The following is a 19,941-nucleotide window of genomic DNA, read 5'->3' on the forward strand; positions in this document are numbered from 1 at the left end:
CACGGGATCATTTATTAATTGTTATTTATTATCTGTTAAACAAGGACAGCGTGTGCAGCAATAGCATTCCTTTTTCTGGATTAATTGTTGCCGTGCGATTCCTAGGTTTTATATTTTTAGCAGCCCTGTTCTACTCAAACCCACTGAAAGGGGGGAAAATGGAACAGGCACTCACACAATTAATGTAATGAGAGTAATTAATTTGAAAATAATACCCAGGGGGTGGGAGGGTTAAGGCTTTCTTTTTAAAGAAATAAAAGTCGAACCAAAGCTCCCACGTCCCCCAGGACTCCACGCTACACTGACTGCACTCGTTATGTGCGCATTTGAATACTCATTCGAGCACATTTCTCATGCTGTTATTTCACCACTTCCTCAGCCTTGCATAATGGATGCAGTCATTGCCACTAAAGAGCCAACATTTACCCACAGAGGTAAGGAAGAACACCATAACGCAGGCAGGGGATGGAAATAAAGCTCTACACATCAGGTGTCTCCTTGGGGCTCGCTCGCTCTCCGCAAAGCAAAACAAATAAAATCAGAAACCGAGCACCCAAACCACCGCCAACGAGCCCTCGGGGGCAGGCAGCCCAGGCTCATCCCTCCTCTTCCTCCTCTTCCTCCTGCTCCTCGCCCCGCAGCCGGATGGCACCAGCCTCACCTACTCTGCACGGAGTTTTGGTTTACCTCCCAGGGCTGTTTCTCACCCCAAAAGCAGGGAAATGCAGCCCGGGGGTGACCCTGGTGGCACCGTGCAGGAGGCGATGGCCCCACAGTGCCGGCGGCAGCAGCACGGGGCTGAGTCCCTGCTGACACGGCTGGGGCTTGGGAAGGAGCAGGCTCGTGGTGGCAAACCGGGGAGAAATCCCCCGATGCACCTTCCTGTCCCCTCCAACACCACGTGGCCTCGCTGGCCTCCTGCACCCATCCCGAAGGAGTTTCCCCCGTGCCCATCCCAGGGAGCTGCGCGATGCTTTCGCTCCTTGTTCATCTGCAACCAGCAGCACCCAAACGCCCAAGGGAGCTGAAGCCCAGCTGAGGCAATTGAGACAAGAAATTGCATCCTGCCCACTGCTCCTCACCCGGCTCCTGGAACCCAAACTTCTCAGAGGTCAATGGAGCCTCCAGGAAGTTCAATTTTTTCTCAAAACTCGAGATTTGGCAAAGACACAGCTCTCGGTCTCGCACGTCGCGTAGCACGGCCTCACCAACACCAGAGGTGGGACAAACGTTTGGAAATGTATTCTGCAAACGTGCACTGAGTTATGTCAGCCAATAAAGCCAACGTCCCTGAAGGTTTTGGTGCATGTGAGCACTTCCAGGAGCAAAAGAAATAAATTTTCATTGAATCTGCAGTAATCGCATTGGTCACGCAGACCTGATACAAGGGAGGGATTTCTGTCTTCATTTGGAGCGGGCTGGGGAGGACAACCCGGGCTGTGGTGGAGCTGCAGCCCCCCGAGGAGCCCGGCTCTGCTTTGGTTTGGTGTTTGGGTGAAGGACAAAGAAGGAGGGGGCTGTGGGAGATGCTCCAAACGGGCTGTGGGAAATTTGAGCTTTCTCCCCAGCTCCAGCGCAGGCTGCCCGCGTGCTGTCCAACGAGCCGCTCGATCTCGCTGCATCTGGTTTTCTAATTACTAGAATATTGGCATTTCGCTAAATAAGAGGGGAAGCGGATCAAGAAACGATCGCAGGGAATAAAACTTTCCAGAAGGAAGGGGAGGGAGCACCACGAGGAGGGCAGCAAGGCCACACGAGGCACAAACCTGCACAGCACGACGCGGAACCGCGGCGGTTCGGGCGAAGAATGTTTGATTTTTGCGAACTGTATCCGAGCAGGAGCTGGGAGGACTGTCACAGCCTGTCCCCCCCCAACCCCTGTGACGAAGGGCACCCACTGACTTTTTCAACAAACAAATCGCTTGCAGAGACTCTGTAAGAGGGAGCAGCCCCCGGCACCGTGCAGGCGAAGGATGCTGAGCCCTGCCAGCGCGGTGCTTGGGCACACGGTGTCCGGGACGCGGGTCCCATCGCACCCTTCCCCTTTACCACGACGGTGGCTGGGCGCTGCGTTTTGTTCAGGTTTTAACTTTTTTTTTTTTTTTTTTTTTTTTTTTTTTCTCTTTTTTTCTCTTCTTTCCCTGGCGTTCGTTAGCAGAAGTGACATTTCTGCGGACGGGCAGGCGATGACGGCAGCTAATGGCTCCCGGGCCCTCTCTCCCGTTTCCTTAGCAACTGCGGGAAGGGAAAGCAGAAGCTGTCAGATGGAAAATGTCAATTACGGCGGATGCGGAGGGAGCGATGCTGCCAGCAGAGGAGGCACGGGTGGCGGGGGGAGCGTGGCGGCGGGGGGCACCCAGCAGCGTGGTGACAACGTTGGCAGCGGACACGGACTGCCAGGCCGGGGACTGCGCCGTTTTGTGGGATATTTGGCCAAAATGAGCCCGTCCCCGTGGCCAAGCGGCTGATCAACACCCCCCCAGTCAGAGCAGGCTGCCCCAGGGTGGATGGAAGCAGCAGGACAACTAGAAATAAAAGGAATAAATCAAGGGGAGGGGTAAATGAAGGGCAGTGGGTGAGCCGTGCCCGTGTTTTGCCCGCTGATCTGCGCCCCCGTGGTGGACGCGGGGTGGATCGGTGCTGGAGGAGCCGTGGGCTGAGCGGTGGGGCAGGAGCTGCAGCGTTAATATTCAGCAAAGCGCCTTGCCCGCGCTGCACAGAGACAAAAGCAGGCGGCGCCGGAGGCTGGGGTGGGCAGAGAGGGGTGGCCGGGCTGGAAACGGGGGGCTGAGCTGGGAGCCCCCCTCTGCCGGGGAGCCCCAGCCCCGTGGCATTGCCAGCGGTGGCCGGGCCACCAGGCATGGCACGTGTCCCTAGCCTCAGGGACCTGCCTGTGCAGGCCGGGTGCTTTTTTGTAATGCAACTTCGCATCTCCACCTTGCCCGCAGCTCTGCCAAAATATGGTTTTAAAAATAGAAGGGAAAAAGGAAAAGCAGCCAGTGATTTGCACCCAGGCAGCACAACGCTGACACCCCGGGCCTGCTCGGCAGCTCGTTAACACCAGGAGCACGGGACGAGCCTTTGCCCTCTCTCCTTGAACGCTGCCCAGGCCACCCTGCCGTGCTGGGACCTGAGGGATTCAGATTTTCGTTGTCCTGGAAGACACGGGCATCCTGAGGAGAGGAAGCAAGCCCGTGGCTTGAGCACCGAGAACGTGAAAGTGGCCGTGTGCCCTTAGCTGGCAGAATGGGTTTTACTCAGGTTTCTTCTATATTTTGTGTGGTTTAGCTGCACGAATGGGAAGCACGAGGCTCTGGAGCTCTGATTGCTGTTTTCCAAGGCTCACCTGCCTTGCTGGTGGCCCAGCTCACTCCACCCTTGAGCTCTGCTCTCCCTTCACCAGACAGTGAGCGCTTTGCCTGCCCCATCCCGTCCCCTAAGTCACCTCTGGGAATGGGAGCAGTGACAGACCTGAGCGCCTACTGCTGCCGTGGGTCTCATCCCAACCCCAAAATCCTGTCTGGGCTCCACTTTGCAGGGCTCTTTGTGTCCCCCCAAGCCCCAGCTCCTGGCTAAGCCCATCGCCTCCCTCCTGTGCCTCGTCTTCTGGGCCCAAAGCATTTTGCAGCAGAGTATTTCTTACCCAACGCTCAGCACAGCGAGGCTCTAACTGCTCTATTTGCTCTATTCCCTTCTGGTTTTCACTCCTTGTATTTAATTGCAACAACAAACTTCCACAGGCTGCAATATTCATCCCCTACGAGCGCTCCAGCAGAGGCTGGGGACGTGCCTGGGGTCCCCGCTGGAGCTGGAGCGGTCACAGGAGCCCACTTCTCTGCGCTCCCCCTGCTCCCACTCCCGGGTTATTTTTATGCCTTCTCTTACATAACCAGGTCAGGCTGTGCCCTGGTTTCCACTTCTGCCTGGATGTGAAGAAACAAAACCCGCCATGAATTCAAGTAGCAACCTGCCAGCGAGCTGCCCCCCTGCCTGTCCCCGTGGCACCGGGACGCGCAAAGCTCCGGCCGCTGGCACGGCTGGGGACACCCGCAGGGTGCGAGCACCGCGGGCACCAGCAGCCAGCACTGCCTCTGTGCTCCTCTGGCCACCTCCCAACCCACTGCCTAAAGGGCCGGGGGAGCACTCACCCTGCACACGCTGAGGAGCTGATGTTTTGTCTGTCCCTTATCCAAAAATATCCATGGACCACAGCTCATCGGTTGCATTGTGACCGCACCAGCACCAAAACCTCGGAGCAGGCAGCACGGGGGATGTTTCGGCACGTGGTGATCGCCGCCACGCATCGCCCTGTCCCTGTCACCTGCTGCCCCCCGCGCACCCTACCTGTGCCACTGCCGGGGGGGGACTGGAGCCGAGCCCCGTCCCTGCAGCAGCAGGGCTGTAAATATCAATTGTTCCAACCCCGTTAGAGCCTAATAGGCTCAGCGATAGCTACCGAGGAAAGGGCCTGACCCCGCTCGTCAGCAGGCATGACATGGAGCAGCTATAGCATGTTCAGGGTATGCAAAAGGCTTAAATGCACATTTAATGGTTGTCAGGCAGCAGCTCCTATTAATATAAAGACAGCCACATCCCAGGGCTATGGAAAAGAGCTGGAAAGCACGGGAGAAAAATGAATTTCTTTCAATGGGCGTTTGCATGACCAAGGGGTGATTCCGAAAGCGAAATCCTCCCTGTCTGGGGGGAGACGCTGCAAGACGGAGGCCTGGGTAATGCAAAATTTCCCTACCCACGTGACGCAGACCTTCAATTATTGACATTGTAGTTCATTATCATTTATGTTCTTCTTTATTCATGCTTTGCTTGGGAAAAAGCAGCACAACTCCAGCAGATAATTTGTTGTTTTCCATATCTGTTTCCCATCATTAAACTTTTATATCCTCTCCATACCAAACGAACCAAACTGCCAGCCTCTGCTCCGCACCCTATTACCAGAACATAAATATCAGCCTCCCCCCACAAAAAATCCACTCCCCCCACATCCACAACTCCCCCTTTCCCCAGATTTAAAACAAAGAACCTGAAAATATTTGCCACTGTCTCAAAACTTGGGCAGAAATCTCCCTCCTTTCACTGTGCAAAATACAAATGGAGGCGAAGCCAAAATTGCCGTTGCCATTTCCAGCACCGAGATGCTTTGTGCAGGGCTGGCAGCTCATCCCCTGCCCCACCACGGCCAGGACAGGTCTCGGGGAAAGCTTTGTGGAGCACCCACAGCCTCTCCTTGCTGCCAGTACAACTTTTACAGATCCCAAAATTATTAAGTCCTACAAGCCCAGGCAGAGCAAAACATTTCACGGACACAAGAGCCAATTTCCATGCCTCAGTTTCCTGTTCCCCTTTTTCCTTTTCCTTCTTTTTTTTCCTTTTGGGTTGCCATCCTCATCCGAGCAACCTTTCCCAGACTGGGTAAGGGTCAGAGTCTGCGAGGCCTCAGGAAGCAACGCAGGCAAAAACTGCACAGAAAGAAGATCCATTTGGCAGCCCGCTGTGTGCTCTTCCTACGAGGACCTCAGAAGCAGACAAGACGAGGGGAAACCACGACAAACAAGCACTAGAGCTGAGCCCGACCTGCCCTTCAGCAGAGGAGCCTTCCACAGCTTTTGGGTGCGTGGTCAGCAGGCGAGGGAGGCAGGGAAGCACCAAATCCCAAACTCAGTTTTCAAAGCCCCTGAGAGCAAAGCATCGGCTGGTTTCAATGGAAGACCACGGGGAAAGCACGATTGTTTCCTGTCCCACCACCACCATGGTGAGCGGGTCCTGCTCACTGGCCACCCTCAGGAAAAGAGCAGGGGAGGACAGGAGCTCCCCACCTTCCCTGGCCACCACTTCTTGGGCTGAAGCTGCCCCATCCCTCCCTGTCCCGCCCAGCAGCAGCACATAACACGGGGAGGACCCTGAGATCTCCTGCCTAGCCCAGGAACACAACCCCCTTCAAACAGCCCGTGCAATTAGGTAGATTTCCCTTTCATTCCTTTAATTATCCCTTTCTCCCCATCGCCCAGCCCTCCCTCCTTTCTCATCACACTCTCCACTACACACTGTCTACTTAGCAAAATGAATGGCTGCGCTCCCAGCACAGGGGGACGTTAATGCCTGGGGCTGGCTAATGCTCCCCGCCGCACGGCAGCAGCCCGGGGGTTAAGCAGGGGGTTAAACACATCTCAGGGCTGCAGGGCTGTGCCCGGGGCACGGCAGCACAGCAGGGATGTCTGCAACCCGGAAAGCTTTGGGGGCAGCGATCTGCTTCCACCCCGAGCCCATCCACAGGGCACTCGAAGGGCAAACGCGTGGCGAGGTGTTTGCCCTCTTGCTTCTGTCCCTTGGAGTGAAAGCAGCACCCGAATTATTCCTTACATAGCCTGAATTTTTTCACCATTGATCCAAACACGGAGCCGAACAGCCACGGGGAGCCCGGCCCTGCTCCCACCAGCTGCAGCAAACGCTGCCCTTGGGCTGCATCTCCCCAGCCACCCACGACGGGGAGGTGATGCTGCCATCACCCAGTTCAATCAAAGTTTGCAAAAAGCCAGAGAAAAAGGCAGTGAGTGTTCCTCCAAATGCAGTGCCTATCACGGGGGCACGGTGGTGCACGAGGGGGTGCAGAGCAGAGCCCCCCAGCTGAGAGATTTGGTGCTGGGCAAGCTCTGCTCTGAGTGCCCGCTCCCACCCCGCTGGCAGGAGGCGGAAGCCCCCAGCAGAGCCCGGTGCGCACACAGCTCTCCAGATCCGAGCTTTTCTGGGGTTTGACTGTAACGAGAAGGGGTCTCACAGCCTCCTCCTCCCCCAGACACCGAGTCCTTCCCAAGGATGAGGCTTTCCTGCCCAACCCCATGTCACCGCAGCTCCTTACAGTGAGCAGCTGCTGGCGGCAACCCTTCCTCCTCTCTTTATTTCCCCGTGACTGCAGCGTGCCCTACATAGATCTTCTGCAAGTCAGACTGCAGCCAGGCAAACCAGCGTCTGCTGCCTTCGTTTGTCTGAACGACAGCTTCAGGAAGCAGCTCTCAGTGGCAAGGATGCTGCCGGGGGGCTGGGGGGCAGCCCCTTGCCCTGGGGCTCTGCCCAGCCCTGCCATGGCACCTCCCGGGGCAGCCCACAGGGTAAGGGGGATCACAGCTTCCCCGAACACGAGCGCGCAACGAGGCTAAATTCAAGTGGAAAAGCACTCGCAGCTCCTCAGCACAAGCTGCTTTAAATAAGGCATGCTGTAATAACAAGCTGGCTGCACCATGGAGGAGCCTTGAAGAACGAGTGATGCACAGCAAGGAGCGGCAGGGTGGCAAAGAGAGGGCATGCGGGGTGAGGGCTGAGCCCCTGGTGCTTGCAGGGCAATCCGTCCCCAAACGCGGAGCAAGCTTCGATTCCTCACACAGACTGCCTGAGGCCACCGTGCATCCCAGCAAGAAGCAACACCATGGGGGGAAAAAAGACTTGAATGCAGCTGTAAACATTTCTGTGCCCCTCCTGCAGCCCGCAAAGCCTCCTGTTCCGTGCTTTGACAGCAAAAATCTGTCCGCGGGGCACCGGGGTGACATTCCCCTGCCGAGGGGCTGCCCTAGGGGTGCTGGGACCTCCTGCTGCTGGTGCAGCCACACCAGGGAGAGGGATGCCACCGTGCCCTGCCTCGGCAGCCTCATCTCAGGGCTCCTTCACCCCAGGGAGCTGGTGCACGTCCGAGGCTCCCGTTGGTGCTGTGACCCCAGGTCCCCGGCGAGGGACGCTCCGTGTCCGCGCTGTCCCCCCGTCTCCTTAAGATAAACACGTCCTTCACTGTAGTCACCTACTCCATCATACACTCCTATCAAATGAGCCTTGCTAGCTCGTAAATTACTGTGCAAACCATTCCAAACAATAAAGGCAATTTTACTTACTGAACCATTAAATTTACATACTTAAATTAGACTCAACCAGACGTTGAGAGGGGACGTCTCGCGGCCAGACAAACAATGAATTTAGGGAAAGCGCCGCCGTGTACTTCCCCACCTCTCACATGAAATTAATGAGGTGCTTCAATTTAATCATCATTAAAATTACATCTTTATTTAGTTACTTAGCAGAGTTTGACTTGCGGCATGGCGTGGAACAAGCCACAGGAGCGCCTCCAACACCAAGCCTGCCGAGGGGAGGCAGGGAGGAGCTCCGTGCCCCCAGACGCCCTTCGCACCCATCCTCGGTCAAGATCCCAAACCTTCCTCCAGGGCTCGATGTTCAGGTAAAGCAACGAGGGAAGAGAACCGGCAAGTCGAGGAAATAAGGTTTGGGATGGGCCTGAGACGTGTTTGAGGCAGGCAGAGAGCCGCGTTTTGTCTTTAGGTGGCACCACGGGGAGCTCCCGCAGCACCTCCAGCCTAAAAGTTCAGCGCACGTGGCCTGCAGAAGCTCATTAGCAAAGCAAGAGTTTGGAACAAAAGCACACGGCGATACGGAGACAAAGAGACAAGAGACACGCCTGATCTCGTGTGCATCTGCAATTTGTTTTGCATTTGCTCCCACACACACATAATTTATTCATCTCAAGATGCTCCCGTGGTGCTGTTGCAGGGGAGCCGGCTGGGGAAGGCTCAGGCTGGGGAGCGCAGCGCTGCGGGGCTGTGGCAGCGATCCCAGGGCACTGCCAACCAAATCCTGGGGTCACCTTGCCCAGATTCCCCCGGGGAGGCTGAGAGGGGATCTGATCTGCCTGCTGGGGACAGGCTGCCCGCAGGGGAAGGGGAAGGGCCAGCACCCTGCACCAGGGGACCTGGTTCTTGGGCTTATATTGTCCTGCAGGACCAAAGGGTTGCGTACAAAACCAGCACAAAGACATTACTGAGCCTTGTGGAAGGTGAAAAATAAAAATCAGTAGGGAAATCAGCCCCTCCTGTGCCAGGCATCACATCTGCAAGGGGTATGAGACGAAGTGGCTGAAGCAAAAAGCTCTGCAAAAAGGTAGGAGGATGGGAGAGGTCCTCCCCTGAGACAGGTGCTCCTGGTTCACCCGAGGTCATGCAGGAAGCCAAAGGCTTAACAAGGTCTTCTTAAAAATCAGTGGGGTACGACACCACAGACCTTTTTGGTTACCATAAAACCGTTTTCATCCCGACAGCCAAATTCTCTACCCACACGGAGAAGCCCGGTGATGTCGCTGGCCTCACTCCTGTTTGACAGAATGAACAAGACCCGACCTTAACGAGTTCAACATCTGGATGGGAAATGCTGAGAACCCCTCTTCCCCCACGGATACACACGGCTCCACATGGACGGAGCACGTCCACGTTACTCCCACCAGGAAGCCTTCCCTTCCCTTCGACTCACTGCATCCACTCCCGCTCCAGCAGCAAAGGGCACTCAGCCCCCAAGGAGCCCACAGTGACACCGTGGGCGTTGTGTCCTTCCCAACAGACCCCTCCAAAGCCAGGTTTAGGTGGCCCACGGTGCCATCTTCCAGCTGCCAGCAGGAGCACTGCCCTCGTGCTGTCACTGCTGGCACCGTGCAGCTCGCTGTGGGCACGCAGGGCATGCACAATGTGCACAGCACCTCCCAGCGCACCACACCGCCAGCTTGTAGGGCTACAAATCATGGCCACATGCTTAGATGCCACTTAAAAGCTTGGTTTTCTCTTCGGTCTCTGCCCCAGCCCCGTGCTGGCAGCAGGTCTGGGCTTTGACCCGCTGCTGGGGCACAGCCACGGCACAGGGAGGATGAGGGGCGTCTGCCCGGCGTCCCCTTGGTGGCATCTTCACTCGGGCACGGAGGATAAAGAGAAGTAAAGTGCAGTGGGAGACAGCACTCACACCTGAAAGCGTCTTGTGCTGAAAGAAAAAAACAGCCCCCTGCCAAGAGCTTTGTAGCTTTTGTAAATCAAAATACACTTTGGAGGTAAAACCTCCCAAGTTACGGCAGGCGAGATGAAATGAAGCCACGAGGAGTGGGGATGGCAGGAGTGGGGCTGCGGGGACTGGAGCCAGAGCTACAGTTTGTCTACATTAAAAATGCAACATCAGCAGAGGCGTCTGAAAGAGTCATTTATCAACCCCTGGATTAGAGAGACATCTCAAAGTAAGTGCACCATTTACACGCACGTACGCACAAATTGTCTGCTGGGGAAGGAGAGGAGAGCGGCAGTCCCCGCGCCGTGGAAGTTTCCCTCCAGTCCTCTGGGTAAACGTGGGGCCAGGACCACATTAGGCATGGAAAACAGGAGCCTTGCTCGTGGTAACACGGGGTACAATTCATGTGAGCAGCCGGGATGGAAAGTAATCTAATGCTGCAATTTCAGAGAAACAATACAGAGTCACTCACATACATCATGATTAATGGCTGGATACCATGGTGTGAAAACCATTTAAAAAACGGCATTTTTGTCACTGACAATGTTACACGCATAGTAAAGGTCATACATGATAAGAGCATTATCCATATTTCTTCTGCAAACATGCTTAACCTTGTAGAGCACCATTCCCTGGAAGATTGGTGATCCATCTCCAGCTGCAAGTGGCGCTCCTCGGAAGGCGCGAAGGCCGGTTTGACATTTATATCGCTCACGTCCCCGCACGCGCCAGCTCTGGGGGACCCCCAAACCTTCCCCACCAGAGAGCAAACGTCCCCCAGCAGCTCTCCTCCCTCTGCCTCGTCACGGGCTGGCACCTCACGCCCAGCTCCTTGCTGCACAGCCAGGTACCTGCAAATCCCCTAAAGGCTCATTTTGCCCCCCCCAGCCACGGGTAGGTCCCAGCAGTGGGGTCGGACACACGAGGGGCTCGTCTCTGCTACCTGGTCCTTAGCGGTGGGAAGCCGGCAGCTGGCTGACCTGCAGACACCACCCAGGTCCAGGATGACCATCTTGGAGATGGTCTGCAGAGAAAAGCTTGGATGAGCCTCTAAGACATTCGCTTTTCTGACGGCTGAATTTAAAACACACAAATCCCTTCCAAAGGGCCTGCCTTGGCCATGGAAAAGGATGCTCTGGGGACCAAGTGAGTTGGTTCAGGTAAAAACCCACCCACAGCTTGCATGGTCACAGAATCACAGAACGTGCTGAGCTGGAGGGGACCCGCAAGGATTCTCCAGGCTTGCTGAAACCAATCACCACTGATACTGGGAGCCAGACTGCAGCCCTGCCCGCAGCTTGGCTGTCTTGGCTGAAATCCGGAGGAGCAACAAGCTCCACACTACATTTCTCAGCGGGTTACATGGCCCCCTGGAAAGCCCAAAGAAAGTGTCACTCAGTAAGCTGGCTGACACACGGTGACAAGGGCAGTTGTTTAAAATGCAGTCCCCCATCTATCCGTGTTTGCACAAGCATTCAGTGCTCGGCCATGCCGTGTTCTGCCCACCTGCCTCTTGGATCCTCCTCCTGTCGGTGCTCAGCTCTCTGGGTTAACTTAAGGCCCGGCAACAATTCCGTTACACTCCCCACAGCCAAGCCAAGCACAAGATCTTCAAGGCCTCGTACCAAAATGTAATTATTTCTACAGCCAACAAAAAAAAGCCGCGTGAAACAACTGTTTGTGCAGCGAGATCTGGTGCAGGGCTCATGGCGTTGGGGCCGGCTGGACTTGGAGCGCCGCGGCCATGGCTCTCCTCCAGCAGAGGTCCAAGGATGGGGGCAGAACCAAGGATGTCATTATCCTAGAGCAGGGCACAACCATGAAAACCCACCAAATCGCCGTGTGACGATGCCGCTCACCTCCTCTGCCTGCTGCCGAGTCCTTGCTAACACCCGAGCCTGGCTCTGAAAGGCACAGGGATGCTGTTGTGCCCTGCAGGAGCAGGGCTTGCAGCGGCTCTGCGGGCAGGGGCTCTGCCCCCACTGCTCCCCGCAGCCCTCCCAGGGTGGCGAGATCTCACTCAGGAGGAATTTCCCCTGCGGGAGCTCAGTGCCTTGCCACCACCTCCCTGAGCAGGGAGCCTCACTCTCCAAGCACCCTGGGTTGCCCCCCCGGGCTTTTTGCATCACTGGAGAAAGCACTGTGACCTCAGGTCTCCCTGCCAGCCCCCACCTGGCCCAGCTTTGGTGCTTTTGGTGTGAAGAGCCCCGGGAAGCCACAGGGCTGCGGAGGGGAGATTTGCAGGCTGGCACTCGCAGCTTGTCAGGTCGGCTCGTGCTCTCCGATGGGAGCAGGGCACAAAGCCTTTCCCCACGGCCGTTTGCAAAGCCTGGCTGGACCAAATCATTCTCCTCATCGTGGCCGCCTCGCTCTGAGCCACCTTACCCATGCAAATACTCCAATGCTATTAATATGAATGAATGCATCTTGTCTCGGGGTGTCTCGTGGCAGGAGCCATTTCAGCAGTGCTGCGAGGGCGGAGGGAAGGAGGCAGCGCAGCTGAGCAGCCCTGGCTGCATCTGTCCTGTTCCGCAGATGACAATTTCTCTCTCCCAGGAGTGCCACAGACTAGAGGCGCTCACAGATTATACATCATTCAGTCTTTTGCTTTGCAAAATTAGCTTTCTTAGCAAGGAAACAAAGGATTTGCTGGATTGGATCCGGCTACCGACATGTCTGCTGCTGCAGCCAAGCTCCAGCCCTTCAGACACCCGCGGCTCTCCTCCGCTGTGCTGGCCAAGTCCCTGCCTGGGAAGCCGCGTGCACGGCCCGAGATTGCTTCCAGATTGCCCCAGAAATTCATCTGCTGCTCAGCAGCAGGTAGTTCAACTTCTCTCCTAATTCTGTCACCTTACATACCCACAAACGGCCAGCGTTATTCAGTCCTTTTAAAAACTCAGCCGGAGCATTTATCTCAATAAGCGCCTTCAGCGCTGCCCTTCGTGACGCTGGCTGCCCGCCACATGAAAGGAGGGTTTCTTTTTACCAGCTCGGGATTTACTGCCCCGCACGCTTTGCCGTGCGGCCGCTGACACAATGCAGCTTTTGTAGGGCGAGGATGGCGCTGGGGGATCGGCAGCGCAGGAGCCGGCAGGAGACAAAGATCCCGGGCCGACGGGAAGGCCGTAACTCAGGACACGTTTCATGGCAGGGGCGAGCAGCAGGAGCACCACAGCATCCCCCAGAGAGGAGCACGGCACGGCCGGCACCTCCAGCGCCCCGTGGTGGGTGTTGGAGTGCTGCGGGTCCTGCAGGGGCTGCACCTCGGAGCCTTGCAACCCTTCACCAATTGTGCAAATTGAGACGGGGGACGAAGGCTTGGCGGGGCAAAGCTGCTGCTCCCCATGGACCCCAGAAAAAGGGTTTGTATCCACGAAGAAGCCTTGAAGGCAATACAAAGCCTCGTGCCTCCAACCGGGGGTGAGCAGGCAGGGTTGTGCAGCCTGGGAGACGGCACTGCCACAGCCTCTTCTCTCCTGACCTTTTACTTCTGGCCGCAAGCAGAGCACACAGGTCACGTTGCTGTGTTTTACAAAGCCTGGGGTCAAACTTCTCCCCAAATGCAGAGAGAAAAGGTTTATTTTGGGCTGCGTGCCACATGCTGCTGCCGGGCTGAGCGCAGCTTCACCTCCTCACTGTGCAAGTGCTGGCACTGACGGGTGCCGTGGGGCAGGAACCCCCTCCCCTGCTCCGCGCCTCCAGGATTTGCTGCAGGAGAAGGAAACCTCCCCAGCTGCACGCACCAAGGACAACTCAGCCCCACGGATCCCATCTCCACACCCGGAGCCCTGCCCTGGCTGTGCACGCCCGCTGGCCAGCCGTCCCCAAAGGGCAGCGCGGGCGTTGAGGGCTCGCAGAGAGCACCCACGCGCCGTGCGCACACCCAGCCACAGCGACCGACACGGGAACCTCCTGGAGATGTGGGGCTGCAGCCCCGTGTGGGTGTCTGCTCACACACACGACCCCGTGAGCTCACCTGGGTGTGGGGGCACGGGGACACGCGTGTTCCCACCAGCCACGGCCCCCAGGCCCCGGGCTGGCTGCTGAGGCTGCTCTCTGCCATCTCCTGCGAGCCGGGCCCCGGGAGCGCTGCACACATCATTATTCTTGCTAATTACCAGGAAACATCAAACAAGACAAGCGTTTTACTCCTCATCACTGAATTTTGTTATGCTAATTAGAGTTGTATAAGCTGTTGCTATTAAACCTGGAGAGTCAGAAAAACATTTGCATTAATACCCACAAAGCTGCATCAAAACCTAGTTATTAGTATTTCAATGAGGCTCGGGTTATGGGGAAGCTGCTGCCATTTCAGGGGCTGGTTTGTTGTTTTTAAGTCCTGCTGTGAGCGAAAATATAAATAAATGCAGGGCGAGGCCTCACGCAGACAATGCTCCTTTTAAAGGGGGAATGAAAAACCGAGGGGAACTTTGATCAGGAACAGAGCTAACGGCAAGAGGAAGGGGGAGCGCAGAGGTGCTGCGGGCTCGGTGCTGCTCTGCAGACCCGCTGCGGGTGCTGGACGCTGCTTTTAGGATTTCCAAGGGGCTCCCAGGCACGTCGTGTGCTCGGGGGGTTTGGGGTTGGAGCGCCCAGACGCAGCCAGGAGCAGGAGGTGCTGCTGTGCTCTGAGCCTCAGGAGCTGTGCTCAGGCTGCCGGTGCTCGCACGGGGCAGGACCTGTGGGGACAATGTGCCCGCCAGGACACATCTCGGCCCTATATTGGGGAACCACCCCAATTCCAGCAGTGGCAATCAATCCCTTCTCTTCAGCGCCAATCACGGCAGCCAAACGTTTCATCTGAAGATCTCACAGCACTTCAGAGAGGCACATTAATCCCCCCCGCGCCCCTTTGATACACCAATTATCACCGTTTGATGCAGCAAATGCAGCCACGAAATTTAGGGGGGCCCAAACGGGCAGCAAGGGAAGGGCACTTTAACCCCTTAGCTCCCAGTGCCGCAGAACCACTTGGGTCTTTGGGAAGGCACAGAAAACTATTCCCATCGTATGGAGGGGTTGGAAATGCAGGAAGGGGGCAGTGCACACCTCCCAGCACGGTGCCAGGCCTGAGCGCAACAGAGGAAACGCTTTGGGGAGCGCTGGGGAAGGACTCGAGCTGGCACCAAGCATCCCTGCCCCGGGGGAACGCGGTGGGTGCTGCCCTGGGGGTGCCGCCCTCGCCAGACTTCAGCCATCAGCAGCTTCCCCGGCTGCTGGGCTCAAGCCACAAAACTCCCTTTGCCTGGCATTTATTTCTCACTAAAGAGCAGAGCCTATTGACAGCTGGCTGGGGCTTAAATAATACATCTCCAGCTCTCCCTCTAACCCGTGGTGCTGCTCTATTGATGGGGCTCCAACTTACCTGTTTTTAACAGGCCATTTGTCACCGATTCCTGGAGAGGGAGAGCCGTTCCCTCTCTCACTGTCTATTTCTATCAAAGAATAAAGAAGAAAAAAAAAGGGGAAGAGAAGGATTTGTTCCGTTCCCTCTTCCTGGTGGAGACACACAGGTGGATTTAGTGGCAGCGGTGGTTGGGTGACGCTGAGTGCTGGTGGCAGCGCCTCCTGCTCCAGCATTTGGGTACCTGCCCTGCCCCGTGCTGCCCTGGGACACCCCGGTGCCGAGCGGGGCCACCCGCACCGTGCCCTGCATGGAGCACCCAGCCCGGGGCCGTGGATGCGCAGCCCCAGCGTCCCCCTTCCTCAATTTCGGGAGCATCTTTGCCTCCAAAAAACCAAGTCAAGGTCTCAGCCCTCTGCCCCGATACGAATCAGCATCAGAGGAGGTGAAGAGGAGCTGGGTGCCCCACGGGGCTGCCCTGACACCGTGTCCTCCCTAAGCACCAGCAGATTACCAGAAATCCACATCAGCCACGCTACGGCAAGGAGAACCCTAAGAAGGATGTGGGGAATGAAGACACTGTGAAATGCAATAGATGTCAACTTCTACTTATTTTTTAATTTCATCTCTTACAAGCTTTTTGGAAGCTAACATGATTAAGTTCTTCACACAATTTATTAGCATCATGTTGGAAATCCAGCGGTATATTGCTCTGTCTGAGTAATCCAATTAGTAAAATGTATTTATTTAACCAGAATATTAGCTGCACACAAACCCAAATGAAGCAAAGTCCCTGATCCTGGGGTTCCTCTCACTTCTCGGAATTCATTTACCAGCTACAGAAAGCTCTACACTAATGAAATAAATATCAGCCCAGTGTTTTTGGAATAAGACAAGAAAACCAATCTTGCTGCCCAGCTAACAGCCTGTTTCTTTTTCTTTTTTTTTTTTTTTTTTCTTTTCCCTTTTTTCCTTTGCAGTGGATGACGGTGGCACGCAGATTTCACAGCTTTGCAGCACACTGGGTTTTCTGGCTTTTCCATCTCGCTCTCTCCCAAACCATCCCTAGATCTCCGCAGGCCCAGCTGGGTTTCCACACCGTGAAACTACCAAATCGCTCCCAGAATGAGGAACGTTTCCATTTGGCAGCCCCAACGCAAAGGCGAACCTCGTCCCCTCTCCACCCTGATTTGCGAGCGCTTTGAAATGAAATCACTGTGGGAAGCGGCGGCTCCCGAGCTCTTTTTTCCTCCTAATGAAGGAGCTGAGTGACAGCCCCCGAGGCTGGAGGGCTGGCAGCATCCTCAACACATTTGTACCGACCTGACTCGGCGCTGAGCTGAAGGGACCAGAGAGGAGCACTGACTGATGCGTGGCAATCTGGGGGGATATTTGGGGATTTTTCCTTATTTTTTTTTAATCTTAAGCACGCACACCTCCCAGCATGCCAGCATCCCAGCCGTGGGATGGGGCAGTGCCGATCTCTGGGTGACTTTCCCCTGCCAGCATCCCTGCGGGGCCGCAGCGAGGACAAGGGAGTAGCACGGGAGGACAGCGCTGTCCCCTGGCCCCAGGGAGCAGCTCGCTGTTGACTGATGGTATTTTTCCAGAGCCGCTGCTCCAATTTATCTTCATTAATTGGATTAATGCGTTATTTCCCCCTGTGAACAGCGGCGGGAGCTGTGGTCAAGAGCAGCAGCGAGGAGGCGCGAGGCAGCGAGCTGAGGCTGCTGCGAGACCCCGGCGCTGTGGCAGCGAGGGGTTCCTCTGCTTTTGGGGTCTGGGCACCAGGAGAGCTGCAGATGGGTTCAGGGGAGCCCCAGCCACCCTTACACCTGGCTTATCCCATCCAAACAGGCTGGCAGTGAGACCTGGGGTAATGCAGTACCCCAAAACGGGCACCACAAGAACCCAAAATCTGGGATTTTGGTGAGCCAACAGGGATGGGTTCACCTCACTTGGACAGACCCCAGTTCTCTCTGTCTCAAGGAGCAGGACCACGTTTTCCATCTCCCTGCGCTGCAGCAGCACCCATGGGACTCCAAAATAAAAAAAAAAAAAAAAGAAAGTCCTAAGGCAAAAAAAGCTAATTTTGTGTTTATTTCAGGTCATCCGAGCACCATCACTGCTGGAGGAGGGGACTCGCTCGGGCTCGGTGCTCGAGTGCTGCTCATTCACATGCAGAGAATTTGAGAGATCCTCCCATTAATGCAAACAGGAATTACTCGTGTAATCTGGGGATTAGCAGAGCCCGAGGAATTATTTACATTTCCTAAATGAGGGAAACTGTATCAAGTGGGTAAGTCAGAGACAGGCAGCCGAGGTGCGGGAGGGCGACGCGCTGCCGGCATCGTCAGGAGCCGCCGCGATTTCCCTCGACAAGCGCTCGTTTGGGGTTTTTGGTTTGAGGTTGCACAAGGTGTTTGGTGCCTTCGGACACAAACTGCTGCTGAGGTGCAGTGTGGATGGACTGAGGCTGTCCTGGGGCTCGCTGCCAAACTCTACACCATGAGGCAGTGCCTCAGGATCAGGGGACCCCCCTGGCTGACCCCATGGAGCTCCCCAAGGTGCCTTCCCCCGCAGGGCAGGGGTGCAGCGGTGGCAGGATCAAGGCAGGGACCAGGACCACAGCCGCCCTGCTCTCCGCAGCCTTCACCCACCAGGAGCCGTGTGGGGCTGGCGGCAGGACCCTCGCTGCCCCGTCCCCCCCCAGAGGCCGCACTCCCCTCCCCACGCCGCCACCACCCGTTACAGCCACCCTAATTTTTCAGGCGCCAGACGGCGGCGAGTCAGACTCCATTTCCAAACTAAGACATCTCGCGTGCGCTTCTCCCTCCCCTCCAGACTAATAGCTGACAATGTATGCCTTCCACATTAATGATAAGGGTTCAAGGGGAAAGAGGCTGCTCTCCCGTTTCGCTGACATTACACTCTCCTATGTACCCACCAACATACCCTAAGGCAACAGAACTAGTAATAGGTTCCTCTAACTGCCTCCTGCATCAAATTTGACACCGGGTGCTTTCTTCTCCTTTCCCATCGCTCACCTTATAACTCTGTCATCATCATTGATTTTGACTTAAGGAAAAAAAAAAAAAAAGAGAGAGAGAGAGCCCTCTGAGAGAACCCTCTGAGAGAGCCCTCTGAGAGAGCCCTCTCTCCCTGCTCGTGCAGCGCTGGGGCAGGGAGGCTCAGCTGCCAAGGGGACGTTGGGCAGGGAGGTGCAGGCCACCGGGAAGGCTTTGATTGTGCCTGGGCTGGGGAGGGATGCAAGCAGCGTGCCAGGAGCGCTCGCTGCCCCCAGCAGGGTGGGTTTGCAGCCCTGGGACCCCGCTGCGGGCTGCAGGGGTGCTCTGCTGGAGAGCAGACAGCACCACTTGGTGCCCGGTGGCTTTTTGTGCTGGGCTCATCCCGCCACCGAGGGCAGGATTTGCTCATTTTGGGGCAGTGCTCCTTTCCTCCTTCCTCTGCCTTTCTTCCAGAGAACAGACAGCCGGAGCAATCCCCGCCTGCCTCCAGACTACACCAAACCCCGTTACCTCCCCACACTCCCCACATCACCGCCTGCAGCAGGGGCGATGCCGACGTGCCCAGCCCGGAGCAGCAGCAGGCTTGTCCTTAGCAGCCCGTCCCCGGAGCGCGGCTGACCTGCAGCTGGTGTTCTCTTTGATTTATGTCACAGCCTATTTGTGTCCTCTGCTTAAAACAATCCCGTTCGTGTCAGCAGTAAATGAAACTGTGTACCATCCGGCAGCTGCTGGGCCGCCACCTGAAATGAGTTTCGCTCCAGTTCTTAGCAGGCAGAAATCCTTTTAATCAGCCCAACTGCCAGCACCTCCTTGGAGCTGCGACGGCGCGGGGGTGGGAACGGGGAGAGGAGCGCTGCAAGCCTGGGACACGGCGCGAGCCCTGGGGTTGCTGGTGGCTCCCTTCCAGGGTCACAGCCGCTCCGGACGGGTGGCATTTGGCCACAGAGCCCTGGCAAGCTTTGTTTGGGGCTGCGAGAGCCAAGCAGGGGAAAAAGGGGCACCAGATGGCCACTGCAATGCACTTGATTTGGGGCTTCTGTTGCTGCCACCACCAAGAGAGCACGAGGGGAGCAGGTCAGGAACCCCCCAGAAGGGCCAGGCAGCAAAACCTCGCTGCAGCCACTGTCCTGGTGAGTCCCCGAGTGAAGGACCCGGCTAACGAGGCTGCTGGCAGGGAGCAGGGAGCGTTTGCCAAAGCTGTTTGCTTTCATTAAGGAGGGCAGCCAGAGCCAGGCTGCTCCTCTCGGGGACTCGGCGTGAGGCCACGGGACCTGCTCATCCCTCCCGAGTGACAAACGGAGCTTGAGCAGCGAGCATCAGCCACCCCCAGCTGGCTGCTTGCAAGCCAAAAGCGATTCGAGGGAATTATTCGGGAAATAATTCTAAATAATGGATGAACGCAGAAAACTGCAGGCTGCTTACAGATAACTCACTGACCGAAAAGAGCTGAATTTGCCGACTAGATGATTCACTATTGATTATTTCCCCAGCTCTAGCTGTAACCTTATTTAAAGCATTAATTAAGACAAGTATTCATAGTTCAGCATATTCTAATCCTTCGCAGGAGAGCTCTCGAGAGCTCAGCGCTGCCCTTTGGGGGTACAGCTGGCGAATCCCAGCCAGGGGCACCGTGCGGGGCCCATCCCATCCCAGCCACGTCCCAAAGAGCCGATGCAAACGTTGCAGCAGGCTGCAGGGCTGGGAGCACCGGGGTGCAGCAGGGGAGGGACGGAT

The sequence above is a fragment of the Aythya fuligula genome, chromosome 18 (genome assembly GCF_009819795.1).
Source record: "Aythya fuligula isolate bAytFul2 chromosome 18, bAytFul2.pri, whole genome shotgun sequence".
Taxonomy (NCBI): domain Eukaryota; kingdom Metazoa; phylum Chordata; class Aves; order Anseriformes; family Anatidae; genus Aythya; species Aythya fuligula.